Genomic DNA, 17,491 nt, shown 5'->3' with positions numbered 1-17,491 from the left:
ACAGGAAGTGGAGGCAGGTCTTTGTCTCTCTGCAGGAAGTGGGAGTCTTTTTTGTTTTTTGTTTCTTTAAAGGGAATCTGTCACCTCTTTTTTCAAATATGAGCTGCCGGCACCAACATCAGGGGCTTATCTACAGCATTCTGTAATGCTGTAGATAAGCCCCTAATGTAACCTGAAAGAGAAGAAAAAAGTGTTATATTATACTCACCCAGGGGCGGTCCGGTCCAGGTCCGGAGGGTGTCGCGGTCCGGTCCAGCGCCTCCTATCTTCTAACGATGATGTCCACTTCTTCCCTTCCTGTCATGGCTCCTGCTTAGGTGCACTGCTCTGCCCGGTGGAGGGCAGAGCAGAGTACTGTAGTGCACAGGCGCCGGGAAAGATCAGAGAGGTCCGGCGACTGCGCACTACAGGACTCTGCTCTGCCCTCAACAGGGCAGAGCAGTGCGCCTGAGCAGGAGCCATGATGGGAAGCAAAGAAGAGGACGTCATCGTTAGAAGATGGGAGGCGCCGGACCGGACCGCGACACCCTCCGGACCAAAACTGGCCCAGGACCGCCCCTGGGTGAGTATAATATAACTCGTTTTTCTTCTCTTTCAGGTTACACCGGGGGCTTATCTACAGCATTACAGAATGCTGTAGATAAGCCCTTGATGGCGGTGCCGGCAGCTGATAGTCGAAGGCGGTCCGGTCCGATGAGTGTCGCGGTCCGGCGCCTCCCATCTTCATACGATGCTGTCCTCTTCTTTCCTTCCTTCCTTCCTGTCGTAGCTCCTGCGCAGGGGCACTGCTCTGCCCTGTTGAGGGCAGAGCAGAATACTGCAGTGCGCAGGCGCCGGACCTTTCCCGGTGCCTGCGCACTGTAGGACTCTGCTCTGCCCTCAACAGGGCAGATAAAGTACGCCTGCGCCGTAACAAAAAGTTCATGAACATACAGTACTAGACTGCTATGTGCACCAGAGGAAAGCAACAAAACCTTGCTTTTCTTCAGTTTTTCTCTTTTTGAAAGGACATGGTAGGCTTTAAAGGGATTCTGTAGGCTGGATTTTACACTGTAAACTATTTATATGTGCATGTAGCTCTTTCAAAGACTCCAGAAATACCTTTACATAGCCGGTCCGTTCCTTCGTCACTGAGGAATCAGCAATTTGAATTGATATACAAATGAAACTGAATGGCTAATTGTAAATCTGAAGCCTCTGTCACTCCAGCTCTATTCCCTGCCACATTAAAAAAAACCCATCATAAATCAGTAAGATACATGTCTACGGCCCATAATTCTGATATGAAGACATTAGCTGCATTCACTGTATACTGAAAAATGATGAGAATTACAGTCACAATAATCTGTATAAGTTTCTTAAGCTTCGAAAAATTCAGACACTTCAAATTTTTTTTACAGACAGGACAAAAAGGCGCCCTGTTTTACAGACTGCCCATGAATTTCTGGACGGTTGGTAACACTACTATTATAGACACTACAACAGTGTGAATGTGATCATTGACATGTTTGTGATTTTTCACGTACCTATTGGTCCGCGCACAATCACGGAGACATCTATGATTTTAGTACGAGTATCGGATCAAAATCGGCAATAGAAGTCTATAGGTCTATGGAAAAAATTGAGTGCGGTTCGATTTTTGTGGACTGACAGATAGGAGAAGGTGGAGAAACCTTATTTTTTCGAGTCTGAGAAAAACGGATGAAACTCGGAACAAACTCTGATCAAACTCTGATGAAACTAAAGATAGCCACATGAGCCAGTTTGATAAACCGGACAAATTTTAGAAATGCCTAGTCTAAGGGTGGTTTTACAATAGCCGTCTCGTGACATTAAAAGGCCTCCAATCGGCTACATGTTTGCCAATCGACGGTGGTTTTGTAGCCTGTCTAGACAGGATAACCACACTTCCAATGTGTGCCGAAGGATAGGTAATTCATCAATGTGTGTGTATAGAGTGTCCTTGTTCTCGGCAGCACATGCGCTATTTGCCAAGAACGATAATTTTCAGGCAAGCTTAAAATGTATTTCACCCTACTAGCATTTTGCTAGTTTGTCAGATGATTAACAGCCTGTTTACACTGACCTGTTTCGGAAAGGAGTGTTACTAGGAACGCTCATTGATAATAAATTGTCAGTGACCCTACATCCTAGGGGTGAGAGCCATAATTTGCATTTTTTTTTATCACCGAATTCTTCAAAATGGCACACATCGATAATATACTTTATTTTTTGTCTTTTACTTTTTTTTTGCGCCTTTTTAGATAAAAAACTCACGCGATCTGCTGAAATGTCACACACAACTCTAATATTTGCTCAAAAAACTTCTGGTGTACAAAAAAAAAAATAGCATGGTGAACCGCAATACTTTTGCTCCAACTTTTGTAAAAAAAAAATTGCAAATAATGAATAGGCTGCAAATATCTGGTTTACAAAAAGCCATGTGGCACAATGGTGAACGGAGTAATTAGTAGACAAGCGAGTAGAAAATAGATTTAAAAATAGGTGCGAATTAAAAGAAAAATTTGCTGCAACAGCCTCAAAACAGTAAAAAATTAGGGGAAAATGCAAGAACGAATGGGGCTATAAAGTTGCACTGTCTAAAAGTTAGATCTTTTTAGAAAATCAGATGCTGTGACAGGTAGGGGTGTAACTATAGGAGATGCAGGGAATGCAGTCACACCGGCCCAAAATGTCCCTATGGCCCATATGAAAAGACAAATGCCCTGATAGATGGGGGCCCTATTGGAGATTTTGCATTGACCCATAAGATTCAAGTTATTATTATTATTATTATTATTATTATTATTATTATATAATAAAAGTTATTAACTATAAAAGTTATTCTCCTTTTATCCAATTGGGTCCCACTGCTTTACAAAGACATTGGAATCTCCAGACTTGGAGGCGCAATTCCCCTTTAACAAATCCCAAAGAAGTTAAAGTTTCTATTAAAGACGTCTCCACTTGCACTTGAACTGGAACCACGGGGCCGTGCCAGGAATATTATTGTACCGCAGGCTCCATGCACGCCACGTCTTATTATAACTGTGATATGGCAGATCTTACATGAGAAATTATTATTTTTAGCCCCAAGTTCTCGTTAAACCAGTCGTATAAATACGCGTTCACATGACAGCTGCTAAAAGCTGCGCAGCTCCTTTTAGATGTTTATTTGGGGCGAATGGTAAACACATTGCGTCTGGTTAAGAGCTTAATCTGCGTTCCTAAACACGTAAGATTACAGAACGCCAAATCCAATCCGCCTTCAACCTAAATTAGGCAAGAATTATTTATAAATCATTAGCATATTCTGCAAAGTTGAGACCTGGGTCAAACTCAATGGCAATTAAAGGGATAGTAATCCCGTTTAAGCCTAGGTTCTCCGGATGGTCACGTGCAGGGTTGGTATTAAAGGTGGCAAACTGGACAATTGCCAGGGGTTTCCTTTATGTTATATTGTTTTTTTATGGGTCAGTTAATGGCCCTTTTAGATCGACTACATTTTTATGTGCACAGGGCGATCACTAATAGAATCGTTCTGTGACCATAGACTATCCTATTCTCGGCAGCCCATGACATGTTTAAACAGCACAATACAATGTGCTGCCGAGAATAAGCGAGCTTAAAAAACTTTGCAACCAACGAACGTCTGCTACCCAATTATTGGCCCATCTAAATGTACCATTAGAAGACCCCCGTGGAGCAATCTAAAAAGTGATGCATGTAAAAATTCACCCCCTTCATTGCTTTATACCACCAGGGACTTCACTTTTAATCCCTTCACTATTTAGACATTGGAGTATTATTTGGTAGCTGTATGGGAGTTTTCATGTGTATGGGGGGGACTATAGGGAATAAATATGAGGATGAAAAGTATATAATGTAACGGTACTGTGCAAAAGTTTTAGGCAAGTGTAAAAAAAATGCTGAAAAGTAAAAGCGCTATAAAAAATAGAAGAGCAATAGTTTATTTTTAACAATTAACAAATTGCAATGTGAATGAACAAAAAAAGAAATCTAAATCATATCAATATTTGATGTGACCACACTCTACCTTCAAAGAAGCATCACTTCTTCTCAGTTCACGTGCACAAAGTCACAGATTTCTTAGGATTATATTCAAATGTTTGAGTAACCAATTATGCCAGACAGGCGATAATGATCATCATTTTCATATGTAGGTTGAAACACAGTCATTAACTGAAACAGAAACTGTGTAGGAGTCTTAATACTGGGTGAGGAACAGACAAACTCTGCTACAAGGGTGAGGTTGTAGAAGATAGATCCATGTCAAAGTTCATACACTATGACTTGAGAATGAGCACAGCAACAAGACACATGGTAGTTATACTGCATCAGCAAGGTGTCTCCCAAAAGATTTCAAGGCAGACTATGATTTCAAGATGTGCTGTACATTTGCACACTACTGAAACAGACAACTTTTTGAAAAAGGTGATCGGGGAAACTACTTTGCTTGAGCTCTAATTCCCATTAGAACTGACCCTGCCTAAGTGTAGGCATGATGTAAAAGCTTGAGCACACCATCTAAATAGCCAAATTTGAGAATCGGAGTCCAATAAATCAAGCTTTTTCCTGTCTATTCCTTTGTCATTGGAAACTCTGCACCTAACCAACCGCGCAACCTTTCCATCCCGACTATGATAGATGGTGGATTAAGCCTGATTCTTCTCCATTCTTTTCTACTTATGGTATATGAGAAAGAAGTGTATCCGTGCATCAATACTCTACATTTTTTTCAGATTGTGTTAGGCTCACTAGATGAGGTGGATCCTTGAAGCCCAAGGTGAGCGTGTGCACATGGATGATGGACATCAATGCAACGGACACTTTAGACATGCAGGAAAGAGGTAGCAGAGGTATGGGAGACAGCAGATAGATAGGAGTAAAGGAAAAGGTAGCAGAAGTGCAGGAGACCGCAGAAAGGTGGCAGAGGTCCTGGAAACCACAGTCAGGTAGCAGAAGACCTGGAGACTGTAGACAGGATGCAAAGGTTCTGGAGACCGCAGATGAGTAGCAGAGGTCCTGGAGACCACAGCCAGGTAGCAGAAGACCTGGAGACTGTAGACAGGATGCAAAGGTTCTGGAGACCGCAGATGAGTACCAGAGGTCCTGGAGACCACAGCCAGGTAGCAGAAGACCTGGAGACTGTAGACAGGATGCAAAGGTTCTGGAGACCGCAGATGAGTACCAGAGGTCCTGGAGACCACAGCCAGGTAGCAGAAGACCTGGAGACTGTAGACAGGATGCAAAGGTTCTGGAGACCGCAGATGAGTACCAGAGGTCCTGGAGACCACAGCCAGGTAGCAGAAGACCTGGAGACTGTAGACAGGATGCAAAGGTTCTGGAGACCGCAGATGAGTACCAGAGGTCCTGGAGACCACAGCCAGGTAGCAGAAGACCTGGAGACTGTAGACAGGATGCAAAGGTTCTGGAGACTGCAGATGAGTAGCAGAGGTCCTGGATATTGCAGACAGATACTGAGCAGGTCATGGTGCACAGACAAGCTAAAGTCTTATTGTCAAGACACATGTGTGTGTATTGGTAGACTTTATAAAGGCCCAGGTAGATGATCAAAGGGGAGCAAACTGGGCTAATTGCAAAGTCTGTCGTGGAAAGCAAGAGAGTTTAGCAGTACAGGGAGAAAAGAGCTGAGCCTAGACCAGGAACAGGTGCGTAGCAGAAGGGAGGTGAGCCCAAATCATCAAGGCCCATTTTTGCATTAGGCCAAGGACTTGGGAAAGTTTGACGTTGGGAGAAGGATTCGGCTTAATGTAGATGAATGTATTGTTTAGCACTCAAGAGAAGGAACCTACTCTGATAATTTCATGTTGAATGGACATAAACTTGGTAAACTTGATGAAGAAAAGGATTTGAGGATATTCAGATTAGCAACAAATGCCAGCAGCTGAAAAGGCAAATAAAATGATGGCGTGTTTTAACACTGACATAAACAAACTTGACGTGAATCTACTTTTTTTTTTCCACTGTAAAAATCATTAGTCAATGCCAGCAGGAGAAAAGATCCTGGTCTTTCTCCGACATACGTAGGATATTAGGGGAAAGTCCGAAGGACCGTACAGTTAGACTCCTGGAAAACATTATTCTTTCTGACGTTTATTGAGAAGCAAAAAAAATACAGTCTTAACAAAAACTAAATACACCATCTTAGAATTCTATGATTTTACCAGTCAGGACATAGAAAAAAAAATAAAAAATGACTTTTCTGTAGAAGATCTTAAAATAAAGTACTGGTAAAAACCACATGAACAACAACATATGACAAATTACAACGTATCATTACTTATTTATCAAAAACTAAGTCAAAATGCAGATTCAGTGTGAGAAAAATTAAGTACACCCCATCAATCAGTAGCTTGCAGAACCACCTTTAGCAGCAATGACTTGAAGTAATGATTTTCGGTATGATGTTATAGTATGCACATGGTTGTGGATCACTGTGCCACAGTCCGGGGAGAGCCAGGAGGGATGTAACTAAACGAACACCTGGTTCTTCACTAGAGCTCCTGATGGTGTGGTTAGTCTTGAACCCAGGTGGACACCAGGTGCTACACCAGGACAGACCACGAAGCCACGGCAGCTGACGCCCAAGGGACAGGAAAGCAGGACCGGCCAGAAACTGGTTAGCAGGAGGAATGCAGCTGGTAGACATATGCAGGATCAGGTACAAGCAGGATAGGTACAGGAACACAGGACAGCCAAAGGTACGGGATCACAGGTCCAGGTTCAGACGGGTAAGGATCAGGAGTAGGCAGAGGCAGAGTGGTTCAGGTATAGGTACAGCAGGAAGAACATGATTAGGTGTAGACTGGGTGGACAGGATCGGATTCAGAGAGTACGGGTACAGGGATCATACAACTAGGTAGCAGGAATCTCACTGGTACTGATGTTGCTAAGGCACCTCCCATTTGGGCAAGGTGCCTTAAATACCTAATGTCTACCAGCCATTGGCTGGGGACATTTTCTGAAGCACACACGCAACCTCTTTAAGAAGCAGGGAGCGTGTGAGCATCCTAAGCATTTTCCTAGCAGACCTGCATGCCGAGGGCAGGCCATGGGAGGAGACAGAGATAGCGGGGACTGAAGCAGCATGGCAAGGTGAGTGAACATGTCAGCATCCTTGCTGAAAGGGGGAAGGGGATACATGACAGAGCGCTGGTGCTGTTGTAACACTTTATCAGTCTCTCACTTCATTCTAGCAGAATTACATTCATTCACCTTTACAGTGCTGCTTCGATTCATTGGGGTTTGTGGAATTCTTTAATGCACAGTATTCTATGGTCCCATCACACTTTTTTTGGCTTGAGGTCTGGATTTGGAGCCATTGAAACACCTTCATTTTTTTCTTTGCAGCCATTCTGATGTAGATTTGCTAGTTGCTTGGGATCATTGTCCTGTTCCATGACCCTGCTTCGGCCAAGCTTTAGCTTTTGGATATACGGTCTCACATTTGACTCTAAAATACCTTGGAATGCAGAGCAGTTCATGGTTGTCTCAATAACTGCAAGGTGCTTATGTCCTGTGGCTTCAAAACAAACCCAAATCATCACCACTCTTCCACCATGCTGAACAGGTGGTATGCTATTTTAGACTTATATGTCTTTGGTTTTCATCAGACATGGCACAGGATCAAACATCTCCACTCATGTCTCATCTATACAAAGGACATTGTTCTTTGAATCTTGTGGTTTGTTCAGATGCAACTAGACAAACTTTAGCCGTGTTGCTGTGTTTTTTTACAGAACAGTCTTTCTTCTGGCAACCCTTCCAAACAATCCATACTTGTTCAGTTTTTTTCCAGTTGTGCTGTTATGATTAATATTTAACATGCTAAATAAAGCCTTTAGGGTCTGAACTGCAGCTCTTGTTTTTTGACATGTTTCTTGAGAATTGCATTATCTGACATTAGAATGAATGGTTCGATGCGTCTTATAGTCCAAAAAATACTATAATTTTAAGATCATCTAAGGAACGGATGCTTTTTGTTATGTTCTGATACAGATTTCAGAATTCAACGAAAGGGTATATGTAGCTTTCTCACAACAGTATATATAAATATATATATTTTTGTGTTGTACCAACACTTTCGGACATGACTCTAATAATATATATATGTAATACTGGATGCTGGCTGCCTCTAGTCTGATCTTGCACCCCTCCCATTTGGCCTTGCAGGTGCCGCAATCACCTCTACCAGCCCATAAATTGTAGGCTGAGCCCAGTAGTGACATGTTTGTCCAAAGTTGTAGTCTGGTGGCCTGGAGGTGGCTTGTAGTGTAGAGCAGGGACCCATCAGGGGGAGTTCACCTTGCCGTGGTTGATGGGCATACATGAATTGGCCAATATGTGCACTAAGAACCTTCATTTTTTCATCTATTACTGTAAGTAAAAAAATTTTTATGAAAAATTTTGCTAAATTGAATGTTTTTAATGTTTTTCTGTGTTTTCACATGGCCTAGATTAATGCACATGTGCTGCTGTATTCTTTTTTGTCTCTCTCTCTATATATATACAATATATACTGTATATATATATATATATATATGTCATATTCAGTATACTTGGTTGAGAATATAGGAGCAGGAGTTAGCACATGGACATTATTAATGCTCCAGGTAAATCTTGCTTATGTGTTTTTTGCTGCCTGAGAGATCTGAACTTGCTATGAAAGCATTTGCGCCATGATTTATCTAGAGAAAATTGTTGGCAGTGGTAGAAGGGACGTCTAGTTCTTAAGATGTTGTGCATATGTATGGTGAGGATGTCAATAAATCAAGATATACAGTGCACATGGTATCTGAGGCTCCATAACTCCATTAACAGGTTGTCAATAATAAAGGTATATCTCAGGATCCACCTGATGTTATTCCAAAATGCGTGCCAGCAGGCTTTTATGTCTGTGAGATAAAGGAGAAGCACCGACCGGAGGTTTAAGCTGGTATTTAGTAGAACAGTATTGATAGTTTTCTAGATATATTTGATCTTTGGATTTGCTGATTTTTTTTTTACATTTTTTACTGGAAGCTTGAAATTATTTATTTTTTTTAAAATCAATCCTAGAAACTTTTCTTGATGAGATGTTGATAAAGCCAACTTACGCGCTCTAATACTACCATGCATTTTGGTTTATCATATTAACCCCCCAATTCTCCAACTAGTAGGTTAGATAAACAGTAGATTTAATTAAATTCCTAAAAAAATCAGGAATCAGTTCAGATGATCAAAATATCAGTTAGATTTAAAAAAAAATCAATTTCTAGGTTTTAAAAATGTCAATTTGTGCCTCTTTATCCCCATGGGGTAGCTGTATTTAGGTCTCTCTAAGTCTGCAGAGCAACTATTTTTTTTAACGCTCTCCCTAGCTCCTTAGCTCTAAAGAGTCGACATTTTTGTGGCCTCTAGTCACTAGTGGTTGTTTCTGTTGCCAAACTGATGTTACTGTTTTTCATCCTCTTAAACTTTTGACCCACGTAATGTGAATGCACGACCAGACATTCCATTAACATTCAACGCCATTGGACAGACTTCAACCAGTCAGATTCGCCTGGACTCTGAAGGATCTAACAATTGTCACCTGTTCAGTGGATAGGGGGATAATTTACCAAGACCAGAATTCTTCACTCCTGCAAAGCTACAATTTGTCTCTTGACACGTGGAAATAAAAATATTGTTGCCTTGAAGAAATTGCACGGTCAGCAACAAAACTCAATAATGTTAAGATATATAAATAGTGTTCAAGGGGTAGCTATAGAAAGAAGCAAAGGTAGCAGCCACCCTTAGCCTTGGGTGTCCGGGCCTCCTCTGCCACATAAGAAGAAGGCACCAGTATAATAAATGGAAGACAATATATGGGGTCCTGTTACAAATTTTTCATTGGAATCCAAGACTGATGCCTATGTATATGTGACACCCCAGAGTCCGGTTGTCACAGTGACATTGCCTCCCTCTAAGAGGTGAAGTCATGCTTGGAGGCAGAAAGGGACCCCCATGCCAGGTAATAGAAAAAAATCACAATTTCCTGCTGCAGGTCAGAAAAGGGAGCTGCCTTATAAATTCTGGCCAGCAGAGGGGGTTGGTGAGTCAGCTAGAAATCAGCTAAGGGAGTTGTCATGGAAACGAAACAGCTGTGAGCTGTGAGAAATAATGACAGTTAAACGTGAGGACGTGAGGTAAAGAGATCTTTCTGGAAGATCCTGTCAGATGAGGACAATGAGCTGATCGGTGAGGAGGGAAAGGACAAGAGCAGAGACTGAGAGACTCTAGGGAAGATAAAATACTGCATATAGCAGACCCCTGAGCGAAGCGCTAATAAAGAGAAAAGGGACATCAGAGTCCAAGGCTGACAGGAGCTGTACGCCCTGATAGCCGAATCTGAAAGTACAGGGGATTGTAAATCCCTGTGCACTTTGAACACCTGAGGGCACGGCAGCGGATAAGGAGCCCGGGGCTGATGGTGAAGAGAACGGTACCCGTGGAATAGGCTCACGCTGACAGCCATACAGGTTAGTGAAGCCATCATGAATAGAGGGTCACAGCATAGTTATATACAGCGGAGACCCACACACAAAGCACAGAAAGGAAGGTCCTAAACCCCCACCTGGCAAGGTGGATCCCCTGAATGCCTCCAGGCGAGCCGGACTCATTCCATCACCTGTATGTGGTACTCCGGACTGCAACCTATTACCAGTAAAAGGTAAAGAAACTGCACCTCTCTGTGTCTTTCTCTCATTTATCTGCACCCCAACGTTTACAGCCATTTTTACTATTTATTTAACATCTTTGCCCTGGGACTACAGCCCTACCTGTGGAGGGCTACAACATCATAGCTGCGCCCAACATCCATCCCAGAGAAGCAACACCGCAGCGCTGGTCACTTCTGACCAGAATACCACAGGTGGCGTCACGTATTTCACCATCTAATAACTTTATTTTCATTTTTACCACATAAATACCATGCAACTTTCCCCTATTTTATTACTGGACGCCTCTGGGCCACGGACCGGGTCGCCGCCACCGTGACACCGTCCCCCATGGAAGTCAATGGGCCTGGTACCGAGTACCCCCAGGCCCCGCAGGGCGCTCCATATAGATCCATAGATTTCTGCTGTGTACAGTAAATGTGACCGTACTTTGCAAATCCATAGCTGTTACAGACTCGTCCAGGACTTCACTTCCTTCTACTGGGTTTGTTGCCTTCTGTTGTGCTCCACATCTCGTTTTACTGGTTGCCCAGCATGGATCAATGACTTCATCTTCCTAGACCTATTTAAGGCCAATGGACACACACACCTGTGTCTCAAGATTGAGACTCTAGGCCTCTTTGTTTGTTATGCTCAAGCTTCTGTGCTTTACTGGCTCCCATCACAGCTGGGTCCCACTTCATCTGTCCTGCTGCTCCTGAGATCCCTGAGTGTGACAAGTTTTCGCTACCCACATGCCATTCTGCCTGCTGCATCAATACCCGAGGTCTGTATCCGTGTCCCCACCCAGATCTGAGCCTTAGAGGATCCACCTCACTTGGTGAGCCTTAACAATAGTACTTTGTTGGGTGTCATCATGTATCCAATCATCAACTATACAGTTTTATTGAGCCTTTACATATAGTAATGTCTTAACCATCACTAATGAAAGCCAACGTGGTCATCTACTGTAGCTCATCCACTTAAAGTTTCCACTCCCTCTCCATTCTACTCTGTTGTAACCCTAGTTTTTTCTACTTAATGTTACCTTTACTTTACCTTGAGATTTTTTTTCTTATTCTTTCAATAAGAGTGTGACATATGCTGGCTCTGAGAATCTCACTAGAGATCAGAACACTCACTCTGTTTGACGTCAATACCAATAAAGTCTCTCCGATGAAACAAATGAACCCAATGTCCACGCTCTTGACCATGTTGGTACAATTTCTGGAGCAAATGCCCAGGAGTCAGGAAACCCATACACTATTTTTATCCATCTTGAGTATAAAGATAAAATCACACACTGCAACAAATGACTGACTTGTGTACCGGTAAGAGGATGCCCTGCTTCTCATGACTAATCAATGTCTGTTTTTCTGATAGTGATGTGGAATTAGATGACCTTTTTGAAAACAATTTGGCAATCCTGACTTTGGCACACTTTCAAGGTTGACTGTTCCTGGTATAAACCTTGCAATTGACGGGACTAAGAGCTGTTACGGCAGTGAAATCCATCTCCCTTTCTCCTGCTGTTGTCCCATTTGGGAATTCAGTTTTGACATCTGGTTTACACTTTATTTTACCACGTGGTAGAGGTCATGATTTTGTGGCAGACGTATAGCGTTTCTTCTTCTTCTCAGACTGCACAACGCTCCTGTGCACAAAGTAGATGTTATTGGAGGGGCCTGTGACTTGTCCATCAACCTCTTCCAAAAGAAAAATCACTTTTCCGAGCTCAATATTTTTCCTTAGGAGGAGATTGGTCGCATGCTCCTCCATCGGCAGGCGTTTTTATGGTTTTAAGGCAGTAGAGTTCGGGTGAGGAGTCCCATGGTCGGTTTGGACATTGAGGCTCATGCTTGGACCTTGAGCATGCTGTACTCATCTCAGGTGTCTGCACCATTTTGGCTATTTTGGCGCCGGGTCTCCCGGGGTTCCCGTGACATTGTTATGTCACATGAGCCCGGCAGCCATTCAGCAGCTGCTTTGCTCTTACTTTTTTCAGGCGAAACTGACATGCGGAAAGGCTTTCTAGCTTCCTACAGTTTTGCCTTAAGGAAGTGAGAGTGAAGTAAATCATTATGGTTGCTGATAGGTGAGTACCAGGAGACCCGGCACCAACATAGCTGGAATGGTGCTGGCACCGGAGGTGAGTAAAGGCTGCCTGAATTTTACATGGGGGCAGAAATAGAAGGAATTGTTTGAGTAGCAGGCAACTCCTTTAAGTATGGATTCAAAGCTGCACTCCTAAGGATTACTTTGAGTTGCAGCAATCTTGTGGACTGCAGCTATCACTGCAAAATATCTTAGGCCTTGTTCAGTCAGCCGTATTGTCTGTGTGCTCAATCCACACCAAATATAATCTAAATTCAAATGCACGTGATGGAACATGTTAATAAAATTGCAGCATGCAGTACTCTGATGCCATTTGCGGACCCAATAATGCACAAATTAGTAGGCAGCTGCTGCAGATACAAAGCCAGTCATGTCTGCGATGGATCCGGTCCCTGTGCTCCTCCGATGCTCCAGAGATAAAGCTGTCTCTGCTTCTTGCAGCATGAGAGATCGCACCGTTGGGACCAGTGACGCGACCCTGCCAATAGTCTGAACTGTCAATCATCAGGAGCGCACCGCCCCCGGCAAAGCAGTAAGCCAGGAGGCTGAGTAGCGGTGTGCTCCTGAAGAAACAAGTTGAGTACAACTCTTTAACCTTCAAAAAGCCTCTAGGCAAGGAAAGGGGAACTGCAGGGTTTTAGGAAGGCGAAGAAGATACTGATTTTCCATGTTAAGATATGTAACAACATTTAATATATTCTGGTGTAAGGAAAATTATAATGAGACGTACTGTATGCTTTTAACTTCCAACACCTGCATAGCTAAGAGCGAAGAATGAATCTGCATAGTCTTAACATGAACTGGTTATCAAGATAAAAAAAAATAGAGTGTTAAATATCATAAATTAAATGTGATAAATGTGATAATACAGTTTGTTTCAAAGTTTCGTAACAAGCTCTGGTCCTTGGCCCATACGGGACCCCTTTTGGTATGAGTCCAACACAAGGCTGTGTCAGCATGTTAAGGGAGTTGTGTGTGAAGGAGGCTGACGTCTCGCCAAAATAAAACCCAACATAAAAAATGAGTACAGTATATACCCTATAGTAAGTAAATAGTGATAGTATATAAAAATAACAAGGTATTTTGATTTAAAAAAAAAGCATAAAAGTCTTTCCAACGCGACAAGGTGTACCCAGCCGGGACGGTCCTATCCTATCTCTAGTATTAAAACCTTTCCTTGTGTCATTAAAATAGCAAAGCCAGCCCCCTTCTCTGTCTATTATTCAGCATAGCTATGGAGCCCCCTTCACGCACTGTTCTGTGCATATGCCTATGTTGGACACAAACCAGTATAAAAACTTCTCACAAGCTAGGACTGGAGCTTGTTGATGTGTATTGAAGCATTTTTTCAGATGGGAACTTTTTGCTAAATTGCAGAATTTACTACTTTAAGAATATTAACCACTAATTTCTCTAGGACTGTCAGATGCATTTCTCAGGTCTGAAGTGTCCGTATTGCTCCCTCTTCGCTCTTGGACTGGACGTGACAGCAGCAGAGGCCAACCAAGTTGGTGAGATTTCAATATCTCTGCAAAAAGTGAAGATATGGATGTCTCAAGGTTCACCTGCACTATGCATCCCTATTGGCAAAGCAAGCAGAGCAACTAGAAAATGATTCATTCTAGATTTTAAAGCTTGGACATACACATACAATAAAGTTGATGACAACTTAATAATATCAGATGGATCAGGATGCTATTCTTATGGTGATGTCCCAATTTTTCCCTTGGCAGCAGATGTCAGGATAGAGGTCTACCCACTGGGACCATTCCACCAATTAAACATTGCAACAGCTGGCAAGTCATCATTAACTGGAACAGGAAAAGCACACTTCCCGAAAAGTTGCTAAAAATCCCCCCCCAAAAAAACATGCACAGCAATGCACATACCCACGTACAAAACACGTGTTCAGTTCTAAAGTTCTGAAAAAAATCATTTAATGATCTGCAGGTGTGTTCGAGACTTTAATTTCTCGTCCCAGTCTGTACCAATGAAACATAGTTTCTGAGTTTAATGAAGAATATTCTGGGTGAAATCAAGACTCACTTCGTAATTATTTAGAATAAGCAAAACCCAATTGTGAACACCCCGTAACCAACAGTGAACATATTTTTGCTGAAACACAACAAAGATAATCAAAGATGATTTTTTTTTTGCTCCTCTCTGGGCAATAATATAAAAAATAACCGAGTTTTCCCATTAACTAAAGGATTGTTTGTTATAAAATAAACAAATATCAATATCATTATCTACTGATAATCATTTCCAATGGAATCTTGCATCAGAAAAAAATATTAATTTGTTTCCTAAAGTAACCAATGAGGCTTAAAAACGTTTTCCACATCCGCAACCCAACATTTGGTATTATCCCAATGCATCTAAAATTAAAAAAAACAACTTTGCAATTGGTGTTGACTTAAAATACCCTAGTGTGTTGTTTCTATAGCTCAGAAATACAAACTAATGTGTCTCCATGGTGACAGACAACAAATAAAGACTGTGTAGTCAGATTCTGCAGTCAAACTTCCTTCCAAATGCCCCCTATATACTCTGCATGCCCCAATAAATACATACTGTAGGTAATGTGGTTGTAATGTAACCCTACCATCAGAGGCAGAATTACAATGACGCAGCTGATAGCACAAGATTCACCAATCAGAAAAGGCAATGTCACGGCTGACCCTGCCACCCTTCCCTTCTCAATGGTCTTTAGACACTTCAATACTAAAGAATTTGTCAGACTCTATACTTTGCTATGTACATGTGTTGTTTCCTGAAACCACAGGATGTTACAGTCTAAAAAAGCCCCAGAGGCCAGTGTTAGAATTGCAAGATTTTGATTTCCTATTTTTAATACAGATTGTGATAAGGAAAAATAAATTGACAAATGTAAAAATAAAATTACTTTTATCACAAAAACATAATGTAAACAATAGGTCATTTTCTAATTACACATTCCCTTTACATACAGTAATTCCATAATTTTCTTTCCAACCCCGTGATGACTCTCCTGTTGTTTACGCTGCTTAATTTTGGATATTCCATGTATCGTCCATAACTATGACTTGTTGAGGGTGTCTTGTGATACTGAACTTATACTTGATATTACATGCCTGCTACTAACTTTGTTGCTTAGGACAATATTTCTAACCCGCTCACTACTGGCCACCGAATCATCTATTGGGGACCATTCTTGGGATAAGGATCTGGGTCCCTACTCATTGCTGGGGCTAACGGAAGAGTCAGATGGCTGTATAATTGGAAATGAGGATTGAAACGCAAGGCTCAGACTGGCCGGAAGTTCTTCTTACCTGTGTGTGACAGCATGTAATTCTATGCAGCTGTCACGCTCGGGTCAGAAGAGCCGCCGGCCAGTCCGAGCATTCCATTATGATCCTCATCCGAGCTATACGGCCTTCTGACTCTTCCCTTAGGCTGTAGAATGCGATTATCACTTAAACTTCCTGTACAAAGCCAACAATACTTGAAATTGGCCTGAAAGTTCTCCCGTCTGTTTAGACTTTTCATTAGTTGGACTGCTCGAGAAGGGACTATTAAGATGGGAGTATTGGGTAAATATGGATTGAAGCCATATAAAAAAAAAACACACGTCTCTAATTTCTCAGATTTTTGTTGTCCAATTTTTATGACAAAAGCTTGAATCATTTACAAGAACCAGATCCCCCACATGCCACTCCAGAGATGCATCAAACACAACTCTTTTACACAATTTTGGGCTGGTTACATTGGGTGCGCCCTCATGGTGTATGACTAATTCTATCAACAAACTCCACTCTCAACATACAACATGTCATTTCCTTCAAGTGAAATGAAACCATCATTTACAGAAATTTTGATTATTTTTACAACTTCTTTTTTTTACCTTGTAAATGAAAAAAGTTGAAAAAATGTATATGGATTCAATGATTCATCAATACACTCTAATGAGGATCTTGTTACATTTCGCTGGTACAGTAAACTCTGATAAACCTTACAAAACTTTTTATGGATTCAAGGATTCATCCATACACTGTAACAAGGTTCTTGTTACATTTCGCTGGTATATTATTAAACTTGCTAGTATACTAAACTCTAAAAAAAACTTCCAATTTTTTTTATGGATTCAATGATTCATGCATACAGTTTAACATGCTTTGTGTAAAGCTACGGTGGGTTAAAATTTTTAAAAACTGCTTGGCCTGGTATAGTTCAACAAATATTTTTGGTCAAAATATTGACTACTGTCATATATACTCTAGAACCTGCTTTGCATGAAATTTTGTTGGTTTCAAATAAAAAACAAAACTGGCCTGCTACAGGTGAGCACTTTCTTAATATTTTAATGAGGCCATCCAGTTGTTGCCTTCAAGGGTATATGGATGACCCTGCTTGTAATTTTTGGCAACCTTTGCACTAACCTTTAGTGCATAGCCTTTATGAATCTAGGATTACCACTGTGAGCAGGTTGGCGGATGTAGTAACGGACAACAGGCAGAACAAAGGTTAACGTTGGTTTTACTTAAACAGGGGAATACTCCATGCAGGGAGTGGCAAGGAGAGGCAGGGATATGGCAAGTGATAATAGCACAGTATGGGGGCAGGGTGAAGTAACAATTATAATAAGTAAAGCAACAGTTCATGAAGGATTAACTTAT

Source organism: Dendrobates tinctorius, unplaced genomic scaffold, assembly GCF_039654945.1.
Source record: "Dendrobates tinctorius isolate UK_male_01 unplaced genomic scaffold, ASM3965494v1 ptg000143l, whole genome shotgun sequence".
Lineage (NCBI taxonomy): Eukaryota > Metazoa > Chordata > Amphibia > Anura > Dendrobatidae > Dendrobates > Dendrobates tinctorius.
Note: the sequence above shows the minus strand (reverse complement) of the source record.